Source organism: Aegilops tauschii, chromosome 4, assembly GCF_002575655.3.
Source record: "Aegilops tauschii subsp. strangulata cultivar AL8/78 chromosome 4, Aet v6.0, whole genome shotgun sequence".
Classification (NCBI taxonomy): domain Eukaryota; kingdom Viridiplantae; phylum Streptophyta; class Magnoliopsida; order Poales; family Poaceae; genus Aegilops; species Aegilops tauschii.
The window spans coordinates 380,862,360-380,878,392 of record NC_053038.3 but is presented as its reverse complement, the minus strand read 5'-3'; the positions used below and the strand labels follow the sequence as shown (position 1 = coordinate 380,878,392).

Genomic DNA, 16,033 nt, shown 5'->3' with positions numbered 1-16,033 from the left:
AGAGATTGGAAAGTAAAGATTGCAAAATAAACGGTGATAGAAATAGCTAGTTGAAGGGAAACTAATATGATGTAAAATAGACACGTGGGCCATAGATTTCACTAATGGCTTCTCTCATGATAGCATATATTACAGTGGGTGAACAAATTACTGCCAAACAATTGATAGAAAAGCGCATAGTTATGCGAATATCTAGGCATGATCATGAACATAGGCATCACCTCCGTGTCAAGTAGACCGAAACGATTCTACATCTACTACTATTACTCCACACATCGACCGCTATCCAGCATACATCTAAAGTATTAAGTTCATAAGAACAGAGTAATGCATTAAGCAAGATGACATGGTGTAGAGGGATAAACTCAAGCAATCTTTTCACTAATAATAAAGCTCGGGTTGAGTCTGTCGGGTTCACCGCCGTGCCGTTTTTGCAATAAAGTCCCTGTGCCTTTTGATAATTGAACCCACACTCCTTTTTTAAGTGGAACTGGGAAAACGCTTCGTTGTTGCAAAAAAGTCCATGACCTCTTTAAGAATCAACCCGGAGTCCCCAATAGCCCGAGCCCCTCTCCTTCTCACGAGCGGATCCGTCGCTGCCCTCGCCCCATCGTCGCCCCACCACCGCTCGCCGCTGCGGATCCGCCGACTCCGCCGCCGTTCCTCTCTAGCATCCGCCGCCGCCGGCCCTCTCCGCCCTCCCCCGGTCTTCTCTGCACTCTGTCGCCCAGTTCTTCTTCCCCTCCCCATCCTCTCCTAATCTTCTCCAGCGCGCGCACTCGCGGATGCAAGCGAATGGCTCGGGCAGGAGACATGGCTCACGGCGGCGGCGTCTCTCCTCGGGAGGAGCTCGGACGTTGAGGTCGGGGTGTGCGCTACCCTTAGGACGGAGTCCACCGACCCGTGCTGGTCATGGTCCACCACCACCACGCCTTCAATCCGACCTCCACCACTCCAGCAAGCAGGAGCATCGCACTGGCTGCGGTCTGCTCAATTTAACAATTGAAATATTAGTTTCTTGATCCTTTCTGAGATCATGTTTTGTTTGCATCTGATAATTAGGATGACCTCCTTTCTTTCAGGTTTGTATGCTAAAATGAACTTGAGTGACGAGGTCGATTTTTTTGTATGCTAGGATGAACTTGAGTGACGAGGTTGATTTGGAAGATCATGTCTCCAGACAGGATAAAATCAGTGCTACTAATGTGAGTTGATTTGGAAGATTGTCTCCAGACAGGATAAAATCAATGCTGATGATGTGAGTGCCTTTTCATTATCCTGAACATTCTTTTTCACTTGTACAACTTCAGCATAGGAAATTTCATTGCCTCAGCTTAATTAGAAAATGATAATGATTTCTAAATCATTTACTCTTAAAAGCTTATCATAGTAAATGCGGACGACTTGACCATAAGGTCGGATGTTTTCGTGAGCAGTAAGCAGCGGATCTGCCATTTTTGGGGGAAAGCTGATGGCCCTTTTGTCATGTTAATTCTTTCGACGGGTGGCCTCCTGCTAACCATACATTTGTTTCATATATATTGACACCTATAATAGCAGTAGCAACGCCTAATTATGATATGTTATGTAATTGCTTGTGTAAATTAGGCACCCCTTTTCTACCTCCTGTGTGTTATTCACTGTGACATTCGTTTTCAGTCTGCTGCTATTTGACAGGAAGCTGGCATGCCTGTTATCCACAAAAATCGGTAATGTTATCCTGCCCAAGGACTTCGAGAAGGGTTACCTAACCAACGTTAAGAAGCCTTAGACAGACTTCGACTTCTACAAATGAGGCAACAAACTATTAAAGAGGATGCTTTATTTCCTACGGGCAACAATTATTAACACTAGAGTTGAATTTGTTGATGGTCGCGTCCGATAGTAATATCCCTGTATCTTGGTGCTCATGTAGTTTGCACATTCAGTCTCATTAGTGTTGTTAAGCTACTTGCCTTCACAAAGCGTCATGGGATTTGCTTCCCAGCGAGAGAGAAGAGTTCAAAAAGGGAGAGAGCAAAGAAGAAGGACAAGGAGAGGGCAGTGGCGTCGTGTAGAGACTGTGGCCGGTGAAGCATAACTAGAAGTTTCTCTAATGGTCGACAACAAGGTACCCCACTGCTCTGAATATTTACATGGTTAATGTGAGTTGAATCATCAAAGGTCTGCGCATTGGTAATGGTTGAAAAATTCATCGCATTAGAGAAAAATGAATGGTCCGTCAGTTCTTTAATAATACATATTACAAAATGTACCTTTCTGTTTGATTGTAGGATCACTGCACAACAGGCTTTGGAGCAGGCTCTGATTCATAGAGAACTCCCCAAAAACCTCATCTTTTGAGGATATTAGATGGATATTGAATCCAGTTAGCCTCCAATAGATAAAGGAAGTCAAATTTTCTGTTGGTAATTTGCACGACAGGGTTCTAGCAAGTTTATGATTGTGTCTACAATAGACTACCTCTGCCTGAAGATTTGAGGTGTGACTCAAATTTCCTTAGAAATAAACAATTGAGATCTCAGTTTTTGTCATGCATATTTGTACGAATTTCTTATTCAACGAATCAAATTTTTTTATTCTATAATCAGATCTTGGTATGTTTTCAGATTTTTCAGAGAAGAAAGAACTCTAGAGGTGTGCATGTTTATCATATTTTTATGGAGAATCAAGTCTGCAGAATACCTACTGATTTGAGGAATTCGGATGTTACCCATGGTCATACACGGATGTAGTTTATGAGAAGCTATCTTATGTTGATGGTGTGTAAGCATATCAGCCTCCCGGTTGCCTATTTCATTCCTCACGGGACCATTATGCTGGGCTAATTGAGGTATATCAAAATTCTATATTGAACCTTCGTTATATAGAAAGCTAGCCAAGCAACATCAAAACGGCCATCCTCAGCTAGCTTTATATTTGGTTGTGCATCACTAAGATGATTGATACGCCCATTTTGCATCATGCTTTTCTATCGATATTTATTGCATTATGGGCTGTTATTACACATTATGTCACAATACTTATGTCTATTCTCTCTTATTTTGCAAGGTTTACATGAAGAGGGAGAATGCCGGCAGCTGGAATTCTGAGCTGGAAAAGGAGCAAATATTAAAGACCTATTCTGCACAACTCCAAAAGTCCTGAAACTCCACGGAAGTCATTCTTGGAATTAATAAAAAAATACTGAGTGAAGAAAATACCATAGGGGCCCACACCCTGGCCACGAGGGTGGGGCGCGCCCTACCCCCTGGGCACGCCCTGTTGAAAATATGCCCTAGAGGCAATAATAAAATGGTTATTATTGTATTTCCTTGTTCATGATAATTGTCTATTGTTAATGCTATAGTTGTATTAACTGGAAACCGTAATACATGTGTGAATACATAGACCATAACATGTCCCTAGTAAGCCTCTAGTTGACTAGCTCGTTGATCAATAGATGGTTATGGTTTCCTGACCATGGACATTGGATGTCATTGATAACGGGATCACATCATTAGGAGAATGATGTGATGGACAAGACCCAATCCTAAGCATAGCACAAGATCGTGTAGTTCGTTTGCTAAGAGCTTTTCTAATGTCAAGTATCATTTCCTTAGACCATGAGATTATGCAACTCCCGGATACCGTAGGAATGCTTTGGGTGTACCAAACGTCACAACGTAACTGGGTGGCTATAAAGGTGCATTACAGGTATCTCCGAAAGTGTCTGTTGGGTTGGCACGAATTGAGACTGGGATTTGTCACTCCGTATGACGGAGAGGTATCTCTGGGCCCACTGAAGGAAATATGCCCTAGAGGCAATAATAAAGTATTATTTATTTCCTTATATCATGATAAATGTTTATTATTCATGCTAGAATTGTATTAACCGGAAACATAATACATGTGTGAATACATAGACAAACAGAGTGTCACTAGTATGCCTCTACTTGACTAGCTCGTTAATCAAAGATGGTTATGTTTCCTAGCCATAGACATGAGTTGTCATTTGATTAACGGGATCACCTCATTAGGAGAATGACGTGATTGACTTGACCCATTCCGTTAGCTTAGCACTCGATCGTTTAGTATGTTGCTATTGCTTTCTTCATGACTTATACATGTTCCTATGACTATGAGATTATGCAACTCCCGTTTACCGAAGGAACACTTTGTATGCTACCAAACGTCACAACGTAATTGGGTGATTATAAAGGTGCTCTACAGGTGTCTCCAAAGGTACTTGTTGGGTTGGCGTATTTCGAGATTAGGATTTGTCACTCCGAGTGTCGGAGAGGTATCTTTGGGCCCACTCAGTAATACACATCACTATAAGCCTTGCAAGCATTGTGACTAATGAGTTAGTTGCGGGATGATGTATTACGGAATGAGTAAAGAGACTTGCCGGTAACGAGATTGAACTAGGTACCGAGATACCGACGATCGAATCTCGGGCAAGTAACATACCGATGACAAAGGGAACAACGTATGTTGTTATGCGGTCTGACCGATAAAGATCTTCGTAGAATATGTGGGAACCAATATGAGCATCCAGGTTCCGCTATTGGTTATTGACCGGAGAGGTGTCTCGGTCATGTCTACTTAGTTCTCGAACCCGTAGGGTCCGCACGCTTAACGTTATGATGACAGTTTTATTATGAGTTTATGTATGTTGATGTACCGAAGGAGTTCGGAGTCCCGGATGAGATCGGGGGACACGACGAGGAGTCTCAAAATGGCCGAGACGTAAAGATCGATATATTGGACGATTATATTCGGACTTCGGAAAGGTTCCGAGTGATTCGGGTATTTTTCGGAGTACCGGAGAGTTACGGGAATTCGTATTGGGCCTTAATGGGCCATACGGGAAAGGAGAGAAAGGCCCCAAAGGGAGGCCGCACCCCTCCCCATGGACTAGTCCGAATTGGACTAGGGAGGGGGGGCGCCCCTTCCTTCTTTCTCCTTCTCCCTTCCCTTTTCCTACTCCAACAAGGAAAGGAGGAGTCCTACTCCCGGTGGGAGTAAGACTCCCCCCTTGGCGCGCCTCTCCCCTTGGCCGGCCGCCTCCCCCTTGCTCCTTTATATACGGGGGCAGGGAGGCACCCCATAGACACACAATTGATATACGATATTTTAGCCGTGTGTGGTGCCCCCCTCCACCATATTACACCTCGATAATATCGTTGCGGTGCTTAGGCGAAGCCCTGCGTCGGTAGAACATCATCATCGTCACCACGCCGTCGTGCTGACGAAACTCTCCCTCAACACTCGGCTGGATCGGAGTTCGAGGGACGTCATCGAGCTGAACGTGTGCTGAACTCGGAGGTGCCGTGCGTTCGGTACTTGATCGGTCGGATCGTGAAGACGTACGACTACATCAACCGCGTTGTGATAATGCTTCCGCTTTCGGTCTACGAGGGTACGTGGACAACACTCTCCCCTCTCGTTGGTATGCATCACCATGATCTTGCGTGTGCGTAGGAATTTTTTTGAAATTACTACGTTCCCCAACAGTGGCATCCGAGCCTGGTTTTATGCGTTGATGTTATGCACGAGTAGAACACAAGTGAGTTGTGGGCGATATAAGTCATACTGCTTACCAGCATGTCATACTTTGGTTCGGCGGTATTGTGAGATGAAGCGGCCCGGACCGATATTACGCGTACGCTTACGCGAGACTGGTTTCACCGTTGCGAGCACTCGTTGCTTAAAGGTGATTGGCGGGTGTCTGTCTCTCTCACTTTAGTTGAACCGAGTGTGGCTACGCCCGGTCCTTGCGAAGGTTAAAACAACACCAACTTGACAAACTATCATTGTGGTTTTGATGCGTAGGTAAGAACGGTTCTTGCTAAGCCCGTAGCAGCCACGTAAAACTTGCAACAACAAAGTAGAGGACGTCTAACTTGTTTTTGCAGGGCATGTTATGATGTGATATGGTCAAGACATGATGCTATATTTTATTGTATGAGATGATCATGTTTTGTAACCGAGTTATCGGCAACTGGCAGGAGCCATATGGTTGTCGCTTTATTGTATGCAATGCAATCGCCATGTAATTGTTCTTTATCACTAAGCGGTACCGATAGTCATAAAAGCAATAAGTTGGCGAGACTACAACGATACTACGGTGGAGATCAAGGTGTCGCGCCGGTGACGATGGTGATCATGACGGTGCTTCGGAGATGGAGATCACAAGCACAAGATGATGATGGCCATATCATATCACTTATATTGATTGCATGTGATGTTTATCTTTTATGCATCTTATCTTGCTTTGATTGACGGTGGCATTATAAGATGATCTCTCACTAAAATTTCAAGATAAAAATGTTCTCCCTGAGTATGCACCGTTGCGAAAGTTCTTCGTGCTGAGACACCACGTGATGATCGGGTGTGATAGGCTCTACGTTCAAATACAACGGGTGCAAAACAGTTGCACACGCGGAATACTCAGGTTAAACTTGACGAGCCTAGCATATGCAGATATGGCCTCGGAACACGGAGACCGAAAGGTCGAGCGTGAATCATATAGTAGATATGATCAACATAGTGATGTTCACCATTGAAACTACTCCATCTCACGTGATGATCGAACATGGTTTAGTTGATTCGGATCACGTAATCACTTAGATGATTAGAGGGATGTCTATCTAAGTGGGAGTTCTTAAGTAATATGATTAATTGAACTTAAATTTATCATGAACTTAGTCCTGATAGTATTTTGCAAATTATGTTGTAGATCAATAGCTCGCGTTGTTGCTTCCCTGTGTTTATTTTTGATATGTTCCTAGAGAAAAATTATGTTGAAAGATGTTAGTAGCAAAGATGCAGATTGGATCCGTGATCTGAGGATTATCCTCATTGCTGCACAGAAGAATTATGTCCTTGATGCACCGCTAGGTGACACACCTATTGCAGGAGCAGATGCAGACGTTATGAAGGTTTGGCTAGCTCAATATGATGACTACTTGATAGTTTAGTGCACCATGCTTAATGGCTTAGAATCGAGACTTCAAAGACGTTTTGAACGTCATGGACCATATGAGATGTTCCAGGAGTTGAAGATAATATTTCAAGCAAATACCCGAGTTGAGAGATATGAAGTCTCCAACAAGTTCTATAGCTAAAAGATGGAGGAGAATAGCTCAAGCAGTGAGCATGTGCTCAGATTGTCTGGGTACTACAATCGCTTGAATCAAGTGGGAGTTAATCTTCCAGATAAAATAGTGATTGACAGAATTCTCTAGTCACCATCACCAAGTTAGTAGAACTTCGTGATGAACTATAGTATGCAAGGGATGACGAAAGTAATTCCCAAGCTCTTCGTGATGCTGAAATCGACGAAGGTAGAAATCAAGAAAAACATCAAGTGTTGATGGTTAACAAGACCACTAGTTTCAAGAAAAGGGCAAAGGGATAGAAGGGGAACTTCAAGAAGAACGGCAAGCAAGTTGCTGCTCAAGTGAAGAAGCCTAAGTCTGGTCCTAAGCCTGAGACTAAGTGCTTCTACTGCAAAGGTACTGGTCACTGGAAGCGGAACTACCCCAACTATTTGGTGGATAAGAAGGATGGCAAAGTGAACAAAGGTATATTGGATATACATGTTATTGATGTGTACTTTACTAGTGTTTATAGCAACCCCTCGGTATTCGATACTGGTTCAGTTGCTAAGAGTAGTAACTCAAAACGGGAGTTGCGGAATAAACAGAGACTAGTAAAAGGAGAGGTGATGATGTGTGTTGGAAGTAGTTCCAAGATTGATATGATCATCATCGCACACTCCCTATACTTTCGGGATTAGTGTTGAAACTAAATAAGTGTTATTTGGTGTTTGCGTTGAGCATGAATATGATTTGATCATGTTTATTGCAATACGGTTATTCATTTAAGTTAGAGAACAATTGTTGTTCTGTTTACATGAATAAAAACCTTCTATGGTCATACACACCAACGAAAATGGTTTGTTGGATCTCGATCATAGTGATACATATAATCATAATATTGAAGCCAAAAGATGCAAACTTAATAATGATAGTGCAAACTATTTGTGGCACTGCCGTTTAGGTCATATTGGTGTAAAGCGCATGAAGAAACTCCATACTAATGGGATTTTGGAATCACTTGATTATGAATCACTTGATGCTTGCGAACCGTGCCTCATGGGCAAGATGACTAAAACGCCGTTCTCCGGAACTATGGAGAGAGCAACAGATTTGTTGGAAATCATACATACGGATGTATGTGGTCCGATGAATATTGAGGCTCGTAGCAGGTATCATTATTTTCTGACCTTCACAGATGATTTGAGAAGATATGGGTATATCTACTTAATGAAATAGAAGTCTGAAACATTTGAAAAGTTCATATAATTTCAGAGTGAAGCGGAAAATCATCGTAACAAGAAAATAAAGTTTCTACGATCTGATCGTGGAGAAGAGTATTTGAGTTACGAGTTTGGCCTTCAGTTAAAACAATGTGAAATAGTTTCACTACTCACGCCACCTGGAACACCACAGTGTAATGGTGTGTCCGAACATCGTAACCGTACTTTATTAGATATGGTGCGATATATGATGTCTCTTACCGATCTACCACTATCATTTTTGGGGTTATGCATTAGAGACAGCTGCATTCACGTTAAATAGGGTACCATCTAAATCCGTTGAGACGACATCTTATGAACTATGGTTTGGCAAGAAACCAAAGTTGTCGTTTCTTAAAGTTTGGGGTTGCAATGCTTATGTGAAAAAGTTTCATCCTGATAAGCTCAAACCCAAATCGGAGAAATGTGTCTTCATAGGATACCCAAAGGAGAAAGTTGGGTACACCTTCTATCACAGATCCAAAGGCAAGACATTCGTTGCTAAGTATGGATCCTTTCTAGAGAAGGAGTTTCTCTCGAAAGAAGTGAGTGGGAGGAAAGTAGAACTTGATGAGGTAATTGTACCTGCTCCCTCATTGGAAAGTAGTTCATCGCAGAAACCAGTTTCTGTGACGCCTATACCAATTAGTGAGGAAGTTAATGATGATGATCATGGAACTTCAGATCAAGTTATTACTGAACCTCGTAGGTCAACCAGAGTAAGATCCGCACCAGAGTGGTACGGTAATCCTGTTCTGGAGGTTATGTTACTAGACCATGACGAACCTACGAACTATGAGGAAGCGATGATGAGCCCAGATTCCGCAAAATGGCTTGAGGCCATGAAATCTGAGATAAGATCCATATATGAGAACAAAGTATGGACTTTGATTGACTTGCCCAATGATCGGCGAGCCATTGAGATTAAATGGATCTTCAAGAGGAGGACAGAGAGTGATAGTAGTGTGACTATCTACAAAGCTAGAATTGTCGCAAAAAGGTTTTTGACAAGTTCAAGGTGTTGATTACGATGAGAGTTTCTCACTCGTATCTATGCTTAAGTCTGTCCGAATCATGTTAGCAATTGCCGCATTTTATGAAATCTAGCAAATGGATAAACAAAACTGCATTCCTTAATGGATTTATTAAAGAAGAGTTGTATATGATGCAACCAGGAGGTTTTGTCAATCCTAAAAGTGCTAACAAAATATGCAAGCTCCAGCGATCCATCTATGGACTGGTGCAAGCATCTCGGAGTTGGAATATACGCTTTGATAAGTTGATCAAAGGATATAGTATTATACAGACTTGCGGTGAAGCCTGTATTTACAAGAAAGTGAGTGGGAGCACTACAGCATTTCTGATAAGTATATGTGAATGACATATTGTTGATCGGAAATAATGTAGAATTATTCTGCAACGCATAAAGGAGTGTTTGAAAGGAGTTTTTCAAAGAAAGACCTCGGTGAAGCTGCTTACATATTGAGCATCAAGATCTATAGAGATAGATCAAGACGCTTGATAAGTTTTTTCAATGAGTACATACCTTAACAAGATTTTGAAGTGGTTCAAAATGGAACAGTCAAAGAAAGAGTTTCTTGCCTGTGTTACATGGTGTGAAATTGAGTAAGACTCAAAGCCCGACCACGGCAGAAGATAGAAAAAGAATGAAAGTCATTCCCTATGCCTTGGCCATAGGTTCTATAAAGTATGCCATGCTGTGTACCAGATCTATTGTATACCCTACACTGATTTTGGCAAGGGAGTACAATAGTGATCTAGGAGTAGATCACTGGACAACGGTCAAAATTATCCTTAGTGGAATAAGGATATGTTTCTCGATTATGGAAGTGAAAAAAGGTTCGTCGTAAAGGGTTACGTCGATGCAAGTTTTGACACTAATCTAGATGACTCTAAGTCTCGGTCTAGATACATATTGAAAGTGGGAGCAATTAGCTAGAGTAGCTCCGTGCAGAGCATTGTAGACATAGAAATTTGCAAAATACTTACGGATCTGAATGTGACAGACCCGTTGACTAAAATTATCTCACAAGCAAAACATGATCACACCGTAGTACTCTTTGGGTGTTAATCACATAGCGATGTGAACTAGATTACTGACTCTAGTAAACCCTTTGGGTGTTGGTCACATGACGATGTGAACTATGGGTGTTAATCACATGGTGATGTGAACTATTGATGTTAAATCACATGGCGATGTGAACTAGATTATTGACTCTAGTGCAAGTGCGAGACTGAAGGAAATATGCCCTAGAGGCAATAATAAAGTATTATTTATTTCCTTATATCATGATAAATGTTTATTATTCATGCTAGAATTGTATTAACCGGAAACATAATACATGTGTGAATACATAGACAAACAGAGTGTCACTAGTATGCCTCTACTTGACTAGCTCGTTAATCAAAGATAGTTATGTTTCCTAGCCATAGACATGAGTTGTCATTTGATTAAAGGGATCACCTCATTAGGAGAATGACGTGATTGACTTGACCCATTCCGTTAGCTTAGCACTCGATCGTTTAGTATGTTGCTATTGCTTTCTTCATGACTTATACATGTTCCTATGACTATGAGATTATGCAACTCTCGTTTACCGGAGGAACACTTTGTGTGTTACCAAACGTCACAACGTAACTGGGTGATTATAAAGGTGCTCTACAGGTGTCTCCAAAGGTACTTGTTGGGTTGGCGTATTTCGAGATTAGGATTTGTCACTCCGAGTGTCGGAGAGGTATCTCTGGGCCAACTCAGTAATACACATCACTATAAGCCTTGCAAGCATTGTGACTAATGAGTTAGTTGCGGGATGATGTATTACGGAACGAGTAAAGAGACTTGCCGGTAACGAGATTGAACTAGGTACCGAGATACCGACGATCGAATCTCGGGCAAGTAACATACCGATGACAAAGGGAACAACGTATGTTGTTATGCGGTCTGACCGATAAAGATCTTCGTAGAATATGTGGGAACCAATATGAGCATCCAGGTTCCGCTATTGGTTATTGACCGGAGAGGTGTCTCGGTCATGTCTACATAGTTCTCGAACCCGTAGGGTCCGCACGCTTAACGTTACGATGACAGTTTTATTATGAGTTTATGTATGTTGATGTACCGAAGGAGTTCGGAGTCCCGGATGAGATCAGGTACATGACGAGGAGTTTCGAAATGGCCGAGACGTAAAGATCGATATATTGGACGACTATATTCGGACTTCGGAAAGGTTCCGAGTGATTCGGGTATTTTTCGGAGTACCGGAGAGTTACGGGAATTCGTATTGGGCCTTAATGGGCCATACGGGAAAGGAGAGAAAGGCCCCAAAGGGAGGCCGCACCCCTCCCCATGGACTAGTCCGAATTGGACTAGGGAGGGGGGCGCCCCCTTCCTTCTTTCTCCTTCTCCCTTCCCTTTTCCTACTCCAACAAGGAAAGGAGGAGTCCTACTCCCGGTGGGAGTAGGACTCCCCCCTTGGCGCGCCTCTCCCCTTGGCAGGGCCGCCTCCCCCTTGCTCCTTTATATACGGGGGCAGGGGGGCACCCCATAGACACAAAATTGATATACGATATTTTAGCCGTGTAAGGTGCCCCCCTCCACCATATTACACCTCGATAATATCGTTGCGGTGCTTAGGCGAAGCCCTGCGTCGGTAGAACATCATCATCGTCACCACGCCGTCGTGCTGACGAAACTCTCCCTCAACACTCGGCTGGATCGGAGTTCGAGGGACGTCATCGAGCTGAACGTGTGTTGAACTCAGAGGTGCCGTGCGTTCGGTACTTGATCGGTCGAATCGTGAAGACGTACGACTACATCAACCGCGTTGTGATAACGCTTCCGCTTTCGGTCTACGAGGGTACGTGGACAACACTCTCCCCTCTCGTTGCTATGCATCACCATGATCTTGCGTGTGCGTAGGAATTTTTTTGAAATTACTACGTTCCCCAACACCCACTCGGTAATGCATCATCATAATGAGCTCAATGTGACTAAGGAGTTAGCCACGGGATCATGCGTTACGGAACGAGTAAAGAGAGTTGCCAGTAACGAGATTGAACGAGGTATTGGGATACCGATGATCGAATCTCGGGCAAGTAACATACCGATAGACAAAGGGAATTGTATACGGGATTGATTGAATCCCCGACATCGTGGTTCATTCGATGAGATCATCGTGGAACATGTGGGAGCCAATATGGGTATCCAGATCCCGCTATTGGTTATTGGCCGGAGAGGTGTCACGGTCATGTCTGCATGGTTCCCGAACCCGTAGGGTCTACACACGTAAGGTTCGGTGACGCTAGAGTTGTTATGGGAAATAGTATGTGGTTACCGAAGGTTGTTCGGAGTCCCGGATGGGATCCCGGACATGACGAGGAGCTCCGGAATGGTCCGGAGGTGAAGATCGATATATTGGACGAAGGGTATTGGAGTCCGGAATTGTTCCGGGGGTACCAGGCTATGGCCAGCATGTCCGAAAGGGGTTTCGGAGGCCCCGGCAAGCGTTGGGGGGCCTTATGGGTCAAGGGGAAGGGGCAAACCAGCCCACTAAGGGACTGTGCGCCCCTCCCAACCCCTCTCACATAACCAGGAGAGGTGGGGGCGCCACCCCTAGGGCAGCCGCCCCTCCCGGCTTGGGGGGCAAGTTTCCTAGGGGGTGGGGGCGCCCAAACCCATCTAGGGTTTCCCCTGGCCGCCGCCTCCTCCTCTAGATCCATCTAGAGGGGTCGGCCCCTCTCCCCTTCCCCCTATATATAGTGAGGGGGTGGGAGGGCAGCCGACCACATCCTTGGCGCAGCCCCTTCCTCCTCATACATCTCCTCCTCCTCCGTAGTGCTTAACGAAGCTCTGCCGGAGAACCACGAGCTCCATTGCCACCATGCCGTCGTGCTGCTGGAGTTCTCCCTCAACTTCTCCTCTCCTCTTGCTGGATCAAGAAGGAGGAGACGTCCCCGGGATGTACGTGTGTTGAACGCGGAGGCGCCGTCCGTTCGGCGCTAGATCGGATCTTCCGCGATTTGAATCGCCGCGAGTACGACTCCATCAACCGCGTTCTTGTAACGCTTCCGCTTAGCGATCTTCAAGGGTATGAAGATGCACTCCCTCTCTCTCGTTGCTAGCATCTCCTAGATTGATCTTGGTGACACGTAGGAAAATTTTAAATTATTGCTACGTTCCCCAACAGTGGCATCATGAGCCAGGTCTATGCGTAGATTCTATGCACGAGTAGAACACAAAGTAGTTGTGGGCGATGATTTGTTCAATTTGCTTGCCGTTACTAGTCTTATCTTGATTCGGCGTCATTGTGGGATGAAGCGGCCCGGACCGACCTTACACGTACACTTACGTGAGACAGGTTCCACCGACTGACATGCACTTGATGCATAAGGTGCCTAGCGGGTGTCTGTCTCTCCCACTTTAGTCGGATCGGATTCGATGAAGAGGGTCCTCATGAAGGGTAAATAGCAATTGGCATATCACCGTTGTGGCTTTTGCGTAGGTAAGAAACGTTCTTGCTAGAAACCCATAGCAGCCACGTAAAACATGCAACAACAATTAGAGGACGTCTAACTTGTTTGTGCAGGGTATGCTATGTGATGTGATATGGCCAAAAGGATGTGATGAATTATATATATGTGATGTATGAGATTGATCATGTTCTTGTAATAGGAATCACGACTTGCATGTCGATGAGTATGACAACCGGCAGGAGCCATAGGAGTTGTCTTAATTTATTGTATGACCTGCGTGTCAATGAAAAACGCCATGTAATTACTTTACTTTATTGCTAACTGTTAGCCATAGTAGTAGAAGTAATAGTTGGCGAGACAACTTCATGAAGACATGATGATGGAGATCATGGTGTCATGCCGGGACAAAGGTGATCATGCCGCGCCTCGAAGATGGAGATCAAAAGGCGCAAGATGATATTGGCCATATCATGTCACTTTATGATTTGCATGTGATGTTTGTCATGTTTACATCTTATTTGCTTAGAACGACGGTAGCGTAAATAAGATGATCCCTCACTAAATTTCAAGAGATGTGTTCCCCCTAACTGTGCACCGTTGCGAAGGTTCGTTGTTTCGAAGCACCACGTGATGATCGGGTGTGATAGATTCTAACATTCGCATACAACGGGTGTAAGCCAGATTTACACATGCGAAACACTTAGGTTGACTTGACGAGTCTGGCATGTACAGACATGGCCTTGGAATACAAGAGACCGAAAGGTCGAACATGAGTCGTATAGTAGATACGATCAACATGGAGATGTTCACCGTTGATGGCTAGTCCGTCCCACGTGATGATCGGACACGGTCTAGTCGATTCGGATCATGTATCACTTAGATGACTAGAGGGATGTCTATCTAAGTGGGAGTTCATTAAATAATCAGATGAACTTAATTATCATGAACATAGTCAAATGGTCTTTGCAAATTATGTCGTAGCTTACGCTTTAGTTCTACAGTTTAAGATATGTTCCTAGAGAAAATTTAGTTGAAAGTTGATAGTAGAAATTATGCGGACTAGGTCCGTAAACTGAGGATTATCCTCATTGTTGCGCAGAAGGCTTATGTCCTTAATGCACCACTCGGTGTGCTGAACCTCGAGTGTCGTCTGTAGATGTTGCGAAACATCTGATATACACGTTTTGATGACTACGTGATAGTTTAGTGCGTAATGCTAACGGTTTAGAATTGTGGCACCAAAGACGTTTTTGAAACGTCACAGAACATATGAGATGTTCCAAAGACTGAAATTGGGATTTCAGACTAGTGCCCACGTCAAGAGGTATGAGACCTCTGACAAGTTTCTTAAGCCTGCAAACTAAGGGAGAAAAGCTCAATCGTTGAGCATGTGCTCGGATTGTCTAAGTACTACAATCGCTTGAATCGAGTGGGAGTTAATCTTCCAGATGAGATAGTGATGGTTCTCCATAGTCACTGCCACCAAGCTATTAGAGCTTCGTGATGAACTATAACATATCAGGGATAGACATGATGATCCTTGAGCAACTCGCGATGTTTGACACCGCGAAAGTAGAAATCAAGTAGGCGCATCAATTGTTGATGGTTAGTAAAACCACTAGTTTCAAGAAGGGCAAGGGAAAGAAGGGATACTTCATGAAACGGCAAATCAGTTGCTGCTCTAGTAAATAAACCCAAGGTTGAACCCAAACCTGAGACTAAGTGCTTCTGTAATGAGGGGAATGGTCACTGAAGCAGAACTACCCTAGATACTTGGTAGATGAGAAGGCTGGCAAGGTCGACAGAAGTATATTGGATATACATTATATTAATGTATACTTTACTAGTACTCCTAGTAGCACCAGGGTATTAGATATCGGTTCGGTTGCTAAGTGTTAGTAACTCGAAATAAAAAGCTACGGAATAAATGGAGACTAGCTAAAGGTGAGATGATGATATGTGTTGGAAGTGTTTCCAAGGTTGATGTGATCAAGCATCGCATGCTCCCTCTACCATCGAGATTGGTGTTAAACCTAAATAATTGTTATTTGGTATTTGCATTGAGGATAGACATGATTGGATTATGTTTATCGCAATACGGTTATTCATTTAAGGAGAATAATGGTGACTCTGTTTATTTGAATAATACCTTCAATGGTCTTACACCTAAAATGAATGGTTTATTGAATCTCG

At 43.7% G+C, this 16,033-nt stretch overlaps 1 long non-coding RNA gene across 5 annotated transcripts; it reads left to right on the top strand.

Annotated features, from left to right (window-relative positions):
- Positions 1-546: 546 nt before the first annotated feature.
- LOC109743651 (uncharacterized) lies at positions 547-3,371 on the top strand. 5 transcript variants are annotated; one of them, XR_002228124.4, is made up of 6 exons: positions 560-984; positions 1,136-1,258; positions 1,678-2,110; positions 2,274-2,482; positions 2,610-2,833; positions 3,052-3,371. It is a non-coding gene; the product is annotated as an uncharacterized lncRNA (long non-coding RNA). The 5 variants fall into 5 exon arrangements; XR_005754678.3 differs by having other exon boundaries at positions 1,660-2,110; XR_005754679.3 differs by having other exon boundaries at positions 1,083-1,258; positions 1,660-2,110.
- The last annotated feature ends 12,662 nt before the right edge of the window (positions 3,372-16,033 follow it).